The 15,681-nt window shown below is 44.4% G+C and overlaps 1 protein-coding gene across 2 annotated transcripts in view; it reads left to right on the top strand.

The window, feature by feature from the left end:
- MAP4K4 (mitogen-activated protein kinase kinase kinase kinase 4) overlaps positions 1 to 15,681 on the top strand; it is a 233,154-nt gene that overhangs the window by 104,132 nt on the left and 113,341 nt on the right. The gene's annotated exons all lie outside the window — the stretch shown is intronic.

The following is a 15,681-nucleotide window of genomic DNA, read 5'->3' as shown; positions in this document are numbered from 1 at the left end:
TGTAAAAATGTTGTTCAGTGCTTATGTTGCTGTGCCTTGTTTAGATTTAATTTTGAAAAAGGAAAATATTGTGGGCTGAAAATCCCATGTCAGATTAAACGCTGAAATTTTTTTTTAGACTAGTTAGTCATAGTATTGAAACATGAGCACTGTTTTTATATAGGAATAGCCTGGCTTTTAAAACAAACAAACAAACAAACAAAACTCCCAACTTTTTTTTTTTTTTTTAAAATCAGGTTTATAGCTCACGCTTTCACTTTTTACTGGTGGAGCAGCAGTGGATATAGGATGAGAGAGCTATTACTAGTGCATAGAACATTTCAATAGGAAATAAAAATACAAAACAAACTTAAGCAGTGTTTATGAATTGAAAGCTACTCTGCAGCTGGAGGAAATTAACTGCCCTAAAAGGTAAAGATGTATGAACTGTTAACATATGCATATTTTTAAAATTATTTTCAGGGCTGTATCATATTTTATCTATCTTTTGTGTATCGCAGGCTACGTTTATATTTGTGGGCAAATAACTTTTCAAAAAAAGTCCTCACAGTCAGTCTTTGATCATTCCATCGCAGATTCTATGTTCCTTACTGGACACATGTTTTAGAAATGATTGTACTTGGACAGACGGTACCTCATGCTGGTCACCAGTTCCCTTCTGTGCACTTGGCTTAGATGAAGCCCTAGAACATGAAAACAGAGCAGTGAAAGCCGTTGGGGGAATTGGTGGGGATAACATAGCATCCAAATGCTCTTTTCCTGACATACCCAGAGCTTCATTGTCATTCGAACAAAACATTAAGCATGGGTGGGATGACTTCCCCAAAAATAACCAAGCACCATCTAGACTCGTTAGCTGCTGTCCAAGAAGGGGCAAATTTAAAGCTACGGGATGTGCTTGCTTGCACTGGCAACCCATTCGTGAATGACAGACTGGAGATCATTGATGGGCGATCACTCATTACTGAGTATGATCATCTTCCATGGGAGTTATGGGTCCTCAGGTGGCTAATAACGCCAATCCGTGAACCACAAGCTCTATTACAATGAGGGCAGATGTTTTCAGGCTCAGCAGGAGGCTGTTGACCATAACTGGAGACCAGTCTCTCCTTCTTCCTGCTCCTCTTGTCCTCTTTGGCTTGTCAGAGAGCAAGTTCAAAATGCAGGGGACCATCACGTAGGACTTCACTCCATTTTAAGCGGTCCTGGGCAAGTGTCTCTTAGGTATCAATGTCAATATTACATTTTTTTTAGGTTGTCCTTCAGCAAGTCCTTATAATGCTTCCGTTGTCCTCCCACGTTACGGTACCCTTCTTTCAGCTGAGAGAACAGGGCCTGTTTTGGGAGGCGATGGTCTGGCATCCGGACAATGTGACCAGTCCAGCAGAATTGCTGACGGATGATCATTGCCTCATACTGGTGGTCTTTGCTTCTTCCAGAACACTAATATTGGTGCGCCTGTCTTCCCATTTGATCTTCAGAATCTTACAAAGGCAGCGTTGATGGTGCCTCTCAAGGACTTTCAAGTGGTGTCTATAGGTTGTCCAAGTTTCGGACCCATACAACAGTGTTGGGAGAATAACGGCTTGATAAACAAGAAGTTTGGTGTCTGTTCGAATGTCGTGATCTTCAAAGACCCTGTGCCGTAAACGAGAAAAAGCTACACTGGCACAGCTCAGGCGATGTTGAATTTCTGCATCAATATCTGCCTAGGATGAAAGATGACTTCGAAGGTAGAGGAAATGATCGACGTTCTCCAGTGCCACTCCATTGATTTTGATAGATGGGGCATGTAATACCTCATTTGGAGAGGGATGATAGAGCACTTTAGTCTTCTTGATATTAAGAGTGAGACCAAGACATGCGTAAGCATCAGCAAACACATTCAAGATAGTTTGAAGATCTTTCTCAGAATGGGCAAAGATTGCATTGTCATCAGCATACTGAAGTTCCACAATAGATGTTGAGGAAATCTTACTCTTGGCTTTCAGCCTGCTAAGCCTGAAAAGCTTTCCGTCCATTCTGTAAGTGATTTCAATGCCAGCTGTAAACTTCCCAGCAATTAGATAAAGAATGACAGCAATGAAAACTGCAAACATGGTTGGAGCGATGATACAGCCCCATCTGACTCCTGTTTGTACTTTGAAAGGTTCACTCTGGGAGCCAGTGCTGCTCAGAACAGTCGCTTTCATGTTATCATGAGGTAATTTTAGGACATTGATGTATTTATCAGGACATCCAATCTTAGAAAGTACAGTCCAGGGGGCACGGCGATCCATTGAGTCAAAGGCTTTAGTTAGATCAATAAAAGTCATGTACAGTGGTTGGTTTTGCTCCCGACACTTTTCTTGCAGCTGCAGTGCTGTGACGATCATACCCACAGTTCCACGACGTGGTCAGAAAACGCTCTGTGACTCCGGTAAAATTTCTTCTGACAGGGGCAGAAGGCAAGTTGCAAGGATCTGCGCCAGAACTTTGCCTGCAGTGGCTAGGAGGGAGATATCACGATAATTTCCACAATCCACTTTATCCCCTTTCTTGAAGAGGGTGACAATCAAGGCATCCCTCATTTCACTGGGTATCTCCTCCTTTATCCAGATTTTAAGGATAAGCAGGTAAAGCTGCCAAATTAGCTCTGATCCACCGTTTCTGAAGGTTTCAGCGGGGATCCCATCTAGACCTGCTGCCTTGTTGTTCTTCATCTGCATGGTGGCATTGTGCACCTCATACAAATTGGGAGGGTCTCCGAGCTTGTCCCTAAATGGAGCTCATTAATATCATTATGAAAGCAGTCTTCAATGATGAGATCACTAAAGATGTCAGTTGAATGGATGTTTTGGGTCATGACGTGTATGAAGCCTTCAAAAGCCAAAGAATTATCCAAGGCTCCATTGATCTCTATGAGCTCCAAAAAAGAAGAACAGACTAAAGCTGTGCTTGAATGCAAAGAAGAAAGTCAGAGTGAAGGTGGCATGGACTATTAAAGAGCTAAACGTAGAGAGGTCATTGTTTGCTCATCTCCTGGTTGTGTCCAGATCGCAGCATGATGTTGATCTATGTGAGACTTCGGGAAATTACGAGTTCTCCATGGTATGACAATTGATGTTTGAGTGTGACGGAACAATGCACATGTGCCTGGCGAAAAGCAAACTAATGCACATTTCATATGGTCTTCCTAAACCAGCACCTACTGACACTGTGACCAAGTATCTTAGGCCAACAGATGCCTTTCAGCATAGCAATCATTAATAGTCTTGTCAAGCTCTCAGCAAACCAGAAACTGTTAACATCTGCCGAGATTTGGCTGAACACTTCATTGTGAGGCTACAGATAAAATACTAGACATATGACAAAATCCACCTCATGTTTGACTCGTATGCAGAGGAATCAATTAAAAAATAATACTAGAAAGAAAAGACTCTGTTATTGCACCTGTCCAACACAAAACCATGGACTCCACGAACATCTCCGGTGTCACAGTGAAGAAGCTGCTGTCTCGGACTCGTACAAAGGATGAGTTAACTGCACACCTTGCAGGAAAAATGCTCCAGCGTGCAAAGAATTTCATCGTCACATAGCATAATGAAGCAACTGCCTTGCAGTGTTCAGCGGAGGCTGCCACTAAAATTTATGTTGCATGCCATCAGTGCCGCATAGAGAAGAACCACTAAATTCCATTTTTGCACAAGAAACAGATGTTCTAGTGGACTCTGTGAGATGCTACTCAAGACTTCCTGTGACAGGGAGGACTAGGTCTGGAGTCCCTCTGCTGGAGGCCTCGTGGCCCTGCCTCACCCCACCCCAGGAAAGGGTAGAGAAGTCCTCCAGTCAGCCTAGAGAGGCTACAGGGGAGCAGCCAATCAGGGTTCCCATATAAAAGGAAGCAGCAGAAGCAGAGCAGTCAGTTGTTCCCTGGAGCTTGAAGAGCGAGGACTGCGTGTCTGTCTGGCTGGAAGAGCAACAGGACCATGGACAGGTCAGTGCAGGCAGGCTGCCCTGCAGGCTGAGCCCAGGGGACTGAGCCCAGAACCTAACCAGAGAGGGCGAGTACCATGATGGAGCCCTGCTGGTCTGGTTGAAGACTGAGCCCCAGGCGAGTGTTGCTGAAAGGACACCAACTGAGGGTGCCAAGATGGCCCCTGTTGGGCTGTTAAGGAAGGCGATGCCTCCAGGGGGAATCCTTAGTGCTATCGCCCCCATACCATGGCCGTAAGAAAGAACTAGAGACTGTGTACCCTGGAAGGGGGGACAGCATGTGTGACTCGGTCGGAGGGCTGAGCCACTGAAGAAACCATCGGCTGGGGAGGTGCTCTTGAGAAGTGTGTGCCACTCCTGTTCCAAACAGAAAAAACAGCAGGCTCACACCTGACCAAAAGGGGGCACTTGTGAGAGGTGGCACGTGAGAGGTGGGTGCCACTCCATTCCAAGATTCTGTTTTTCTGTTAGCTTCCAGGAAACTGAATTGCTGCACATCCGTCAGATGTGTTCCTACCACTCGGACCACTGAAAGCTGCTGCACTACCAGGCTTCCACACCTTTTCAGGATGTCATGCTACTGGGAGGTTGGCTGGAAAGAACATTTGATTCAACCTCCTTGCTCTGAAGGTCCTTGGAATGGCCAAGAGAGTCACTGATAAGTTCATAAATGCAGGGGAGGAGTTCATATGCTGAGTTTACCATTTGAAGACCAGCATTGCCACACTTGCAGAGCTACATTGGTGAATGTTTTCCTCAGAAACAGACAAATGGAGAAGAATTGCACCTGACAAGGGGTGAATTTATGTGTGCTACTAAGAGGACAAATTGTTAAGCAGCAATGGTCGAGCAGTGGACTAGCTCTGGGATGGTCGAGCACATCCAAAACTACTCTCCCCTGGATGGGTCTTGGAGGATGGACTGTCTCACCAGTTTTGTGTGAAATACTATGTGCTCCCAAATCAATCTTTCAGCTAATCATAGAAGTGTAAGACTGGAAGGGACCTCAATAGGTCATCTAGTCCAGTCCCCTGCACTCAAAGCATGAGTACTTAACAACTAGGCCATTCCTGACAGTTGTTTGTCTAAGTTGTTCTTAAAAACTTTCAATGGTGGAGATCCACAACTTTCCTAGGCAGTTTGTTCCGGTACCTAACCACCCTGGCAGGAAGTTTGTCCCAATGTCCAACCTAAGCCTCCCTTGCTGAAATTTAAGCCCATTGCTTCTTGTCCTAACCTCAGAGGTTAACGGGAACAATTTTTCACTCTTCTACTTGCAACAACCTTTTATGAACTTGAAAACTGTTATGTCCCCCCCCTCAGTCTTCTCTTCTCCAGACTAAACAAATCCATTTTTTTCAGTCTTTCCTCATAGGTCACGTTTTCTAGATCGTTGATCATTTTTGTTGCTCTGCTCTGGATGTTCTCCAGTTTGTCCACATCTGTCCTGAAATGTAGTGCCCAGAAATGGACACAGTATTCTTGCTGAGGCCTTATCAGCGTGGAATAGAGTGGAAATGTCTTCCTTACAATACTCCTGCTAATATTTCCCAGAATGGTGTTTGTGGTTGTGTTTTTCTCCCCCCCTCCTTCCCCCAACAGTATGACACTGTTAACTCGTATTTAGCTTGTGATCCATGATAACCTCCACATTCCTTTCTGCAGTACTCCTTCCTAGGCAGTCATTTCCCATTTTGTATATGTGCGACTGATTGTTCCTCCCTAAGTGGAATCCTTTGTATTTGTCCTTACTGAATTTCATCTTATTTACTTAAGACCACTGCTCCAGTTTGTCCAGATCATTTTGAATTTTAATCATATCCTCCAAAGCACTTGCAACCCCTCTCAGCTTGGTATCACCCCCAAACTTTAAGTGTACTCTCTATGCCATTATCTAAATCATTTATGAAGATATTGAATTGAACTGAACCCAGGGCTGATACCTTCAGGACCCCACTCAGTATGCTCTTCCAGCTTGACTGTGAACAACTGATAACTACTCTCTGGGAATGGTTTTCCAACCAGTTATGTACCCACCTTTTAGTAGTGCCATCTAGGCTGTATTTACCTAGTTAGTTTACGAGAAGGTCATGCAAGACAGTATCAGAAACCTTACTAAAATTAAGATACACCACATCTACCACTTTCCCCCATCCACAAGGCTTGTTACCCTATTGCAGAAAGCTATTAGGTTGGTTTGACATGATTTGTTCTTGACGAAGCCATGCTGACTGTTATTTATCACCTTATTATCTTCTAGGTGTTTGCTCGATTACTTGCTCCATTGTGTGTCTGGGTACTGAAGTTAAGCTGATTCGTCTGTAATTCCCCGGGTTGGCCTTATTCCACTTTTTATAGATTGCTACTATGTTTGCCCTTTTCCAGTCCTCTAGAATATCTTCCGTCTTTCAGGAGTTTTCGATAATTGCTAATGCTCATGGCCAAAGACTAGATGCTCACCATCCTGCAAATTTTTGGCCAGCAGTATGGAGATATGTGATTGTGGCATGGACGAGGATTAGTGTGAGAACATGTCTAGCAATGGCGCCCTAGATGGAGATGACACGATGATTCTGAATAAATGTTTTCAGTCCTACTTCTCAAACCTACTTTCTTAAGGTTCCCAAAGATCAATATATTTTTTAGGTAAGCAGTGCATCCCTGTGTTAAAGTATAATTTAAAAAAGTTGATTTTAAGCATTTTCTCAAACGCACACACACACACGTTCTAGGTTTGTCATGTCCAAATATATATACACATAATTGTTCTAGGTTTGTCATGTTTACTACCATTGTGTTCGTGGGAGAGGGCTTTTGAATTATACCCAACTTGACCCATTTCCAGTGACATTGTATTATCAAACTTTTCCACTAACCAGAGGACCTGGAGCTGGGAGCCAGGAGGGCAGCACCCTTGCCATGCCACGCCACAGTGGGTGACACCATTGAAATTATGATTCTGTAGATTTCTATGACTCAAATGACACCTCCCCTGCTTTTCTATCACTAACTTGCTCATGGAATGAGATTTTAATACATTGTGCTGCCAGATTGTCTGTGCTTTACACGTAAATTTGCCATACAGTTTCTGACAACCATACTGACATGTTCCTACTTCCTAATGTGGATCAGGTCTGAGTTTGCCCATCTGTAATGTTTATGTATCCAGGTGTTTGTTGCAGTCGTATCTGATTGCTTACCTCCGAAGGGTGAGAGGCTTGCTTGTTGTTTGTAGAGGGTGGTACAATTCTTGGATGGGCAATTTCAGCTTGAAGAATTAGGATCTGGAAGAGGATAGGGAGAGCACTCACAGTCTGCATCCTTTCTAAACTACTCTCTCCTGAAGTCCGCACATCCCCCTCTCCTAGTCTAATTTGTTCCAAAGTTACTTTCAGATTGAGTCCAAAGAAATTTCTGAAAACTTCTCTTAAGTTGGGAGGAAGTTTGGAAAGCTGGGCAGTATGGTTCATCCAGCCATAATGTATCATTTTGGAGAAGGGGTTACAAAGAGTAACATGGCTCTGCTGCCAATTGGACAGCTCTGAAAAGCGTATTTGTATAATTAATTGTTACCATTAGCCAATTCAGATCTAACACCTCTTCTACACCAGTCCTGAGCAATATAGCTCTTTTTTCCCCCTCCACTGCTCACCATGACAATTGATCTCTTTGCAGCTGTGTCAGAGGCTCAGCCAATTAACAGAGCAATGCTTGCACAATCTGCCATGTTGACATCTGTATGGGGTTATTCTTTGCTGGAGCCCTGAACAGCCCTGTATCAACTTACTGGATCCCTCTGGTTAGCTCTGCTCCACAAATTGTGTGTGATACTTCTGTTCAAACAAGGGCATCCGTTGTCACAAAAAGACTTGTCTGCATATTGGATCCTGCAGTGAAGCTCACAACACTGAAGTTATAGCACAATCCTTTTGTGGCAGATGGATGTTAATCTGTCATTTCATAGTTGATACACAGTAGAATTAAGTTAATTCAAAACAGATTTTTCCCTGAACAGTGAAAAGAACCCAACTAGTGGAAACAATGATTTTATTCCTCAACAAAGAGAACCAATTTAACAACTGAATCTAGTCAGTTATTTGGATCTTGGACATATTCCAAATAACTTTCCCATCGCAATACTGGAGCCAGTTGATAGAGAGGACATGTTTTCAGTATCTGTTCAGAGTTCTGGGATGGATAGCAACGCTGTCATGCTTAAGAAGTCTGAACTGGGGAGCAAGAAGACTAGTCAGCAGCTGGAAAGGTGTCCATAGCAATGGTGGGGTATAAGTGAAAATGGAGAGAGGGTGCCAGGGCTATGAACTGCCACTCCTAGAGGTGCTGGGGCTCTGGCCTGGCACAAATTAAGCACAGTTTGGGTGACTGAAGAAGAATCATTTGGGAAGCTATAGACAATGCAAAGCACAACTTTGGAGAAGGGAATTGTCCAGTGAGAAGGTCCACGGGGCTGTCAGGGTTCCAGCAGAGAGCAGCTTCACAAAGATGTCAGCTAACATGGCAGAAGGGGGGACAGTAGAGAAAAATGGTCGAAAACATCTGACCTATAAAGGAGAACTTGTTTAACTTCTACCTGCTTGTTCCTCTTTTGTGCAAAAGCTTTAATCTTCACAAAAGACTGATTACATGCACTGTCTCTTGTGAGACTCTACTAAAAATAATTGATTTTTGTTTTTTAAACATTCCTTATCTGAGAACCTGATTGTTTCAAGGCTGGAAGAAACAAACGTTATCTGACTTTCATAAAGATCCTTGATAGCAGCATTACTTCATATCCTGTGTGTGTTTTAAAGGATTTTTGACCAGGAAGTATCAATACGGCTCATTTGGTAACACTCCCATTTCCGAGCCCAAGAACTGTGGTGTCTATACCTCTGCCACACACCCTTAATTATGCCAGTTGTAATCTCTAAGGCTTTGGTCCCATCTGCCAGAGCAGCCTTGTTGAGAGACCCAGTTTCCATTTGGGTGTCCCATAAAATACTATAACATGGTTTGTGTTATACCTGTGTAGCTGGGGCCAAACTGGGTTTATAACCCTGTTGAGGGAACTGTGCTGTAACCCTGAGTGGAACATAATACCCTTAATATGGACACTGTTTAATTATTTCTTCCTAGGAACCAGGAGCGGTGCTAGGGTTTTTGCCGCCCTAGGCGGCAGTGCTCCTCCTCAGAGCATTCGGTGGCGGGGGTCCTTCCACTCCGTGTCTTCGGGGTGCTTCGGCGGCGGGTCCCGGAGCGAGTGAAAACCCGCCGCCGAAGTGCCCCGAAGACGCGGAGCGGAAGGACCCCCGCCGCCGAATTGCCGCCGAGGACGGTAAAATGCCACCCCCCAAATCCTGCCGCCCTAGGCGACTGCCGAGGGTCGCCTAGTGGAAGCGCCGGCCCTGCTAGGAACCATGTTATAGCATGTTGTGGAGCACCAGATAAGAAGTGGGTACCCCATCGTGGCAGTAACTGTGCTATTGCTGGAAGCTTTGTATGAGTTGTTATTCGGTGTATGATACTCAGACTGCTTTGATGAACTTGGAGTAGAACATGAAATAAATCATGCCATGAAATGAAATTAATTTTACATTTACTCTTGTTGTGAGTAAAGAGAGACTTTGTGAAAGTTTTTTTTATCTTGTGGAGAAGTTTAGGATCTACCTTGTCTGCATTGCCCCTTTTCTTAAAATATCTGTCTGTTACCCTGGCACCAATGCAGCTATGTTGTCATCAACCGCAATGTAGTGCCACTAGTGAAGACCAGCTACTGCTGTTTTTACACTGGTATAGACCTATTATGAGCAGGATAAGTGATACAGGTCCCGAACATGCAAACACACTAATGCTTAAGTTTCAGCTTGTGAGTAGTTCTGATACATAGCCCCCAACAAAGTTAATTTCTGCAGGACCTGGGCCTTAGTACTTGGTTACACCTACAGTGGGAAAGTTGAGACTCTCCACTGCTGGGTGCTGCAGTTTAGAAAGGAGTTAGATGCTTTCACAGTCAGGCCATCTAACTCAGCTTAAGGGCTGTGCCTACACTAACATTATTTTGTGAAATCTCCTGCCATTGTTCTAATAATGGTGCATCTCTACCAGGAGTAGCAGTAATGTGAGGGTTGGTACTATTGTATTGTCAAACTCAGAGTTCCGTCTACTGAGCTAGTAGAAAAAATGTCAAATGTTGAAATGTTGTTGACTAAAACCAGAAAGTTCTTGTGTGAATATTTGTGAAAAATTCTTCCCCCTGCCCTCCCTCCTTTTAAAAAACAACGACAACAAAAAACTGGCTGTACTGTCTACTCTACATTGCAGCTTCTCCATGGGTGGTGAATTTTATATCTCATTTTCCTAGAGTAGTCAAGACAAGGTGGCCATAAAATGCTACATGTGTGTTCTTGCCCGAATAAAACCCCATTATAACCATGTTAGAGAACCATGATTGAATTCTGGTAGGTACCGAGGCTAAAACACAGTTTTATAATATGTTTATTTTGTCCATACGGGCAAGAATAAATAGTAAACTAATTATTGTAGCCCAAACTCTTTAAATGTGGTTATTTTTGTGTAGATGGGGCCTTAGTCTTGGGGCGTGGAATGAGGGTTCAGGATTGGGAATTCATTTGCTTATATTAATGTGAAATCTAGTCAGTCTTAAACTTTTTGTGTGTGTTAATTGTAGTTCCTGAACTACACCTGCCCCAGAGTCCCTCCAGCCAAAGTTTTATGATTTTTATAATCACATTCCTTATTTCTGAAAAATTCCCCTTTTGCTGTGTGAAAGACCTACACAGTGAAAACTGGCTAACTGTAGAGGGGAAACAGTGAAACTTGCTGTATCCAAAGTATCGCTAAATGCACAAAGTAAGCAAACTTAGGGGGGTGGGAGGGAATGAAAGAAAAATAATCTTTAGCCTCTTTGTTACAGTAATCTTAAATTTTCCTTGTTACAGTAGTTTAAAAATATTCAGATGGATTTTTTTTGTTTAAGTTGATGCCTCTTTAAATGGGACACTTTCACCATACATCATGATTACCGTATACACCTCTACCCCGATAGAACGCGGTCCTCAGGAGCCAAAAAATCTCACCGTGTTATAGGTGAGACCGCGTTCTATCGGGGTAGGGAGAGGAACCACTCCCTGCCCCAGCTCACCTCCGCTCTGCCTCCGCCTCCTCCCTGAGCGCGCCGCTGCCGCTCCACTTCTCCCTCCCTCCCTTCCAGGCTTGCCGTGCCAATCAGCTGTTTGGCCCGGCAAGCCTGGGAGGGAGGAGAAGCGGAGCTGAGCGGTGTGCTTGTGGGGGTGGGGGTGGAGGAGGAGGAGGAGGAGGCGGAGCAGAGGTGAGCTGGGGCGGGGAGCGTTCCTCTGCGCCCCCCCCCCCTTTATTTGCTGCGGCCCCCCTGCCCCAGCTCACCTTCGCTCCGCCTCTGCCTCCTCCCACGAGCGTGCTGCAGCTCCGCTTCTCCTCCCTCCCAGGCTTGCTGCGCCAAACAGCTGATTGGCACAGCAAGCCTGGGAGGGAGGAGAAGCGGAGCTGCGGCGCGCTTGTGGGAGGAGGCGGAGCGGAGGTGAGCTGGGGCGGGGGGGCCCCGGGGAGGGCCGCAGCAAGTAACGGGGGGTGCAGAGGAACCACTTGCGGTAACACGAATTCGGATATAACGAGGTAAAGCAGCCCCGTCCCCTGGAGCACTGCTTTACTGCGTTATATCAGACTGCATTATATCGGGGTAGAGGTGTATCACATAGCATTTCATTGTGGAATCACTCTCCATTCTCTCACCCTCTCCTTTTCAGTTGTGTTTCTCCCCCTTCTCCATATAAGTAACATAAGAACGGCCATACTGGGTCAGACCAATGGTCCAGCTAGCCCAGTATCCTGTCTTCTGTCCCAGATGCAAAGATGTTTTCCAGCATTGTCGTAAAACAACAAGAGGAAGTAGATAATTTTAAAAGAAACAAGCCTAATATCTTTCTTTTATGTGGAGAAGCTGTAACTATGGGAACCCAGCCAGGATGGAACAAAGAAACAACTTTTAGGCATTTAAAAACCTACTGTTGGCGCTATTCTTTGGCCTACAAAAGTTGTAGTGTACATCTCAGATTATCTGGTGTGATCTGTTTTTTTCCCCCAAAGGTGTGTGTGCAGCTATATGTATATACATGTAAAATGGCATTGTAATTGTTAATGAGAGAGAAGTATCTAGTCTGATCCCTTGATGGCGTTCCTTTACAAAACAGAACATATGAGAGGTTGCATATGAAAGTTGCTGGCTAACCTGCAGTCTTAAAACCAAACCCTAGACATAGATTTTTATGACAGGAAGTGCTGATACTCAAGAATAAGGTAATTTTCCATGGTCCAAGCTAACTTGTAACCAAGGTTAACATTCCCTTCTGTACCTCACAGGACAATATTCTCCTTTTGGTTTTGCCTAATTCCTCAGTATCCAAAAGAAGCAGCATATGATGCATGCTAGGTGTGAGAAGAGCTGTAAAGATGCTGTGCAGACTTATCTTAGTGCAAATGATCCGTTCAGGAAAACACTCTTGTTTCCTTTCACCTGAATAGTCTGGGCCTGAAAGTGTCCAAATCCTCCATAGCTAAGTGGTTTAAGTGTATGACTGACACACGTTCAGCTGAACCTAAGATCTTCCTATATAGTCTCCTGGGCAGAGAGGTCATCAGCCACCACAGAAGAAATCTGCAAAGATATCGTCACCCTCTCTTACCTTGCAAAGATCATCAGTACCATCTTTATAAAAGCACTACAGGCTTAATCTCCAGTTCTCAGCACTGGCATTTTTCAGCAGGAAGTTGCTTCAAGGGGCCATCCCCAAAATAGATCAATAGTGCTATGGTTAGGGAAGAGGTTCCAGCATCTTTTGGTCATGTTTATCTATCATTCATGACTAATTTTGTGGCCAGACCTGGAGCCCCATGAACTGGTCTAAACTATTTCTGGTATTTGCAGGAAAAGAGGGGCACCACGGATATCTGCGTGTCTAGTAAAGAGGTCAGTCCCAGAAATGAAATGGTCAGGCAACAAAACTTCCATTTGCCAGTAGGATATAAGAGGTGTTTCTGCAGCTTTTCACCACTACATGGATATTTTCCGCTTCAGCCAGTTTTTCCCCCCTCTGAATTGAATTCCAATGGCTGTTTCTAGTTTTACATGTGTTGGTAGGAACTGAGTGGAAATCCCAGTATAAATTTAACAGCCCATATAACTTAAATTAACTGTAACTAGCTTGTCAAAGCATCTTGGATGCAAGTACAGGAGCAGGCAATGAGAACACACGCATGATCCCTGAAAATCTGTCACTTAATGAGAGTTGTTTTTAGCAACCAGAAATTTAGCTGGAAAAACATACCACAAGCAAAAGGGAAATCCCTGTGAATGAAGCCTCCACTCCCCTATCCACTAGCCTGTCACCATGAATGCTACTGCAGAGGGTTGCCTGCAGTGAGGCATTGCACTGGAAATAGTGATGCTAAAATATGATTTAGGAATGTTTAACTGAGTGTTGCATATTTCACCTCGGTAGCTTTTTCACTGTCATTTTTCTCTTTGTTCTTACTGTGCAACTGACCCACTTCTAAACTGTAATGAGATGCATTTTGTTTATTTTTTGATTGGCAAATTTCCCTTGCTCCCACCTCAATTGCTGTAGAAATTTAGCTATTGCACTTTGAAACAATTATTGTATTTAATTAAAAATGTTTTACAAAGCCCTAGTTGAACTATAAAATTATATGGAGTTGTGTGGACTGATTTATAGACCAGTGAGAGTTGTGGGTAAAGCGTCATGAAATAGGTCTCCATTTAACCCAAGGCACTGAGGGAATAGCCTGTTTCCATGCCAGGATATAGCCCCCGCTCCCCAGTTCTGGTTAAAATCTGGGGGTGAATTTGAGTAGATAGCCTAAATAGTTGAGACACAACCCTTTTTCTAAACCAACGTTGCTAATCCTTCATTTGCAATACAAATTAGTTGAGTGTTGTCATTGGCAGTGCTATGGCAAAAAGGACAATCAGCATTTAAATCCTAAACCCATTCTCTCTCCTGTACAAACACAACAAAGCAAACAAATTAATCAAGGGATTTCTCCTACACACTGGGAAGGGAGGAAGAGGAATTGCACTTGCTTTTTTCTATGTTTAAATACGAGGGATATGCAGTGTTGTTGTAGCCCTTGTGTTGGTTCCAGGATATTAGCGAGACAAAGTGGGTGAGGTAATATCTTTTAGTGGACCAACTTCTGTTGGTGAGAGAGACAAGCTTTTTAGTTGTGTTTCTCACCAACAGAAATTGGTCCACTAAACAATATTACCTCACCCACCTTGTCTCTTTAAATAGTTGGGAGGCTGTTAAAACGACCGGGCCATATGAGTACCTAGAGAGTCTCCCCATGCCTCCCCCCTGCAAGGACCTGATTTTGGAATATCTTTCCCTAGGCCTTGAAGAATCTTTGGCTGTGACTCCTTTCGGAGATAGTCATGGTAGCATCTCCATTCATTTGGAGAGGTTACTAGAGGGGTATTCCCTCCCTGGTAGATGCTAAGCAGGGAGGCTCTGCAGTGCTCAAACACATTGTAGACTTGGGAACAAAGAACCAGATAAGGCTCTTGAGATGGGATTCTCCCACCCATTCTCTCTACACCTTCTACTTCTAGGCCATTTGCCTGGGCTCAGAAATTACTTTACTTGTCACATTGGCCCACTGCCATAGAATGTATTGTGATACCAAAGTCAAGATCAAGATTGTGCTGCACAAGAACATAGGAGGCAAAGAGTCAGCTGAGTACATGGCTTCAAAATTAGAGCAAAACGTGCCAAGAAAAGTACAGCGGGAAAAGTGTGCAATGCAAACTGACTTTATGAATTGGGCACCTGAAGGAGGCTGGCTTAGAAAGGCCACGTTTATGTACTGTGACCTGTATTTACAGACTGAGCCTTGCTAATCTGGGAAGTATTTTTCTGGCGTTGAATAGTGCTTCCAGTAGTGACAGGTGGTGAACCTCAAATGGGTTGGTTCAGATAATCACTGGAAGTAGGTATGTTTATGCAAAGCATTGACTGGCTCAGAATATGTTCCAGATGAAAACATAGTTGTCCAAACTCTGCCCTCATTTACACCTCTATAATTCCACTGAACCCCGGTTAATTCACTGGGTATTTCATTCTTTATGTGAAGATTTTCATCAGGTTGACGATTGGTTTAACTTGACTTAATGATGTGATGTAAAGCAGAGGTTCCTAAACTTTCTTTTGCTGAGGCTCCCCCTCCCTCCTCCTTTCAGAGGCTCATGATTCATGTATGACACCCTCAACCCCCATGGGGGCTGCAGGAAAGGAGTGCCCTGTACTTATGATGGCAGGGGGAAGAGAACCTGGTACCCACAGGGGTTCGGGGTGTGTGCTCACCATGTGTCCGTCAAGGAAGCCTTCCACTCCCTGAAGTGGTCAGGTGGTCTTGGTGAGACCCAGGAGAGGAGCAGAAGGCTGAACCCATGAGTACTGACCCCCATGCCAGACGCAGCCCCCTCCTTACCCCCGCCTTTCAGCGTGGCTCCGTCCGCTCCCCGTGTGCAGTCAGGCTCTCTCTGGCAGGAGAATCAGATGGGGGTAGTGCTGATGGGCCAGGGTCAGGAGGGGGCTCTTTCCAGCAGGGGAGTCAGCACGCACAGGATGCAGC

Source organism: Terrapene carolina, unplaced genomic scaffold (genome assembly GCF_002925995.2).
Source record: "Terrapene carolina triunguis isolate 2854851 unplaced genomic scaffold, T_m_triunguis-2.0 Scaffold21, whole genome shotgun sequence".
Taxonomy (NCBI): Eukaryota; Metazoa; Chordata; order Testudines; family Emydidae; genus Terrapene; species Terrapene triunguis.
Note: the sequence above shows the minus strand (reverse complement) of the source record. Positions and strands in the feature narration are given on the sequence as shown.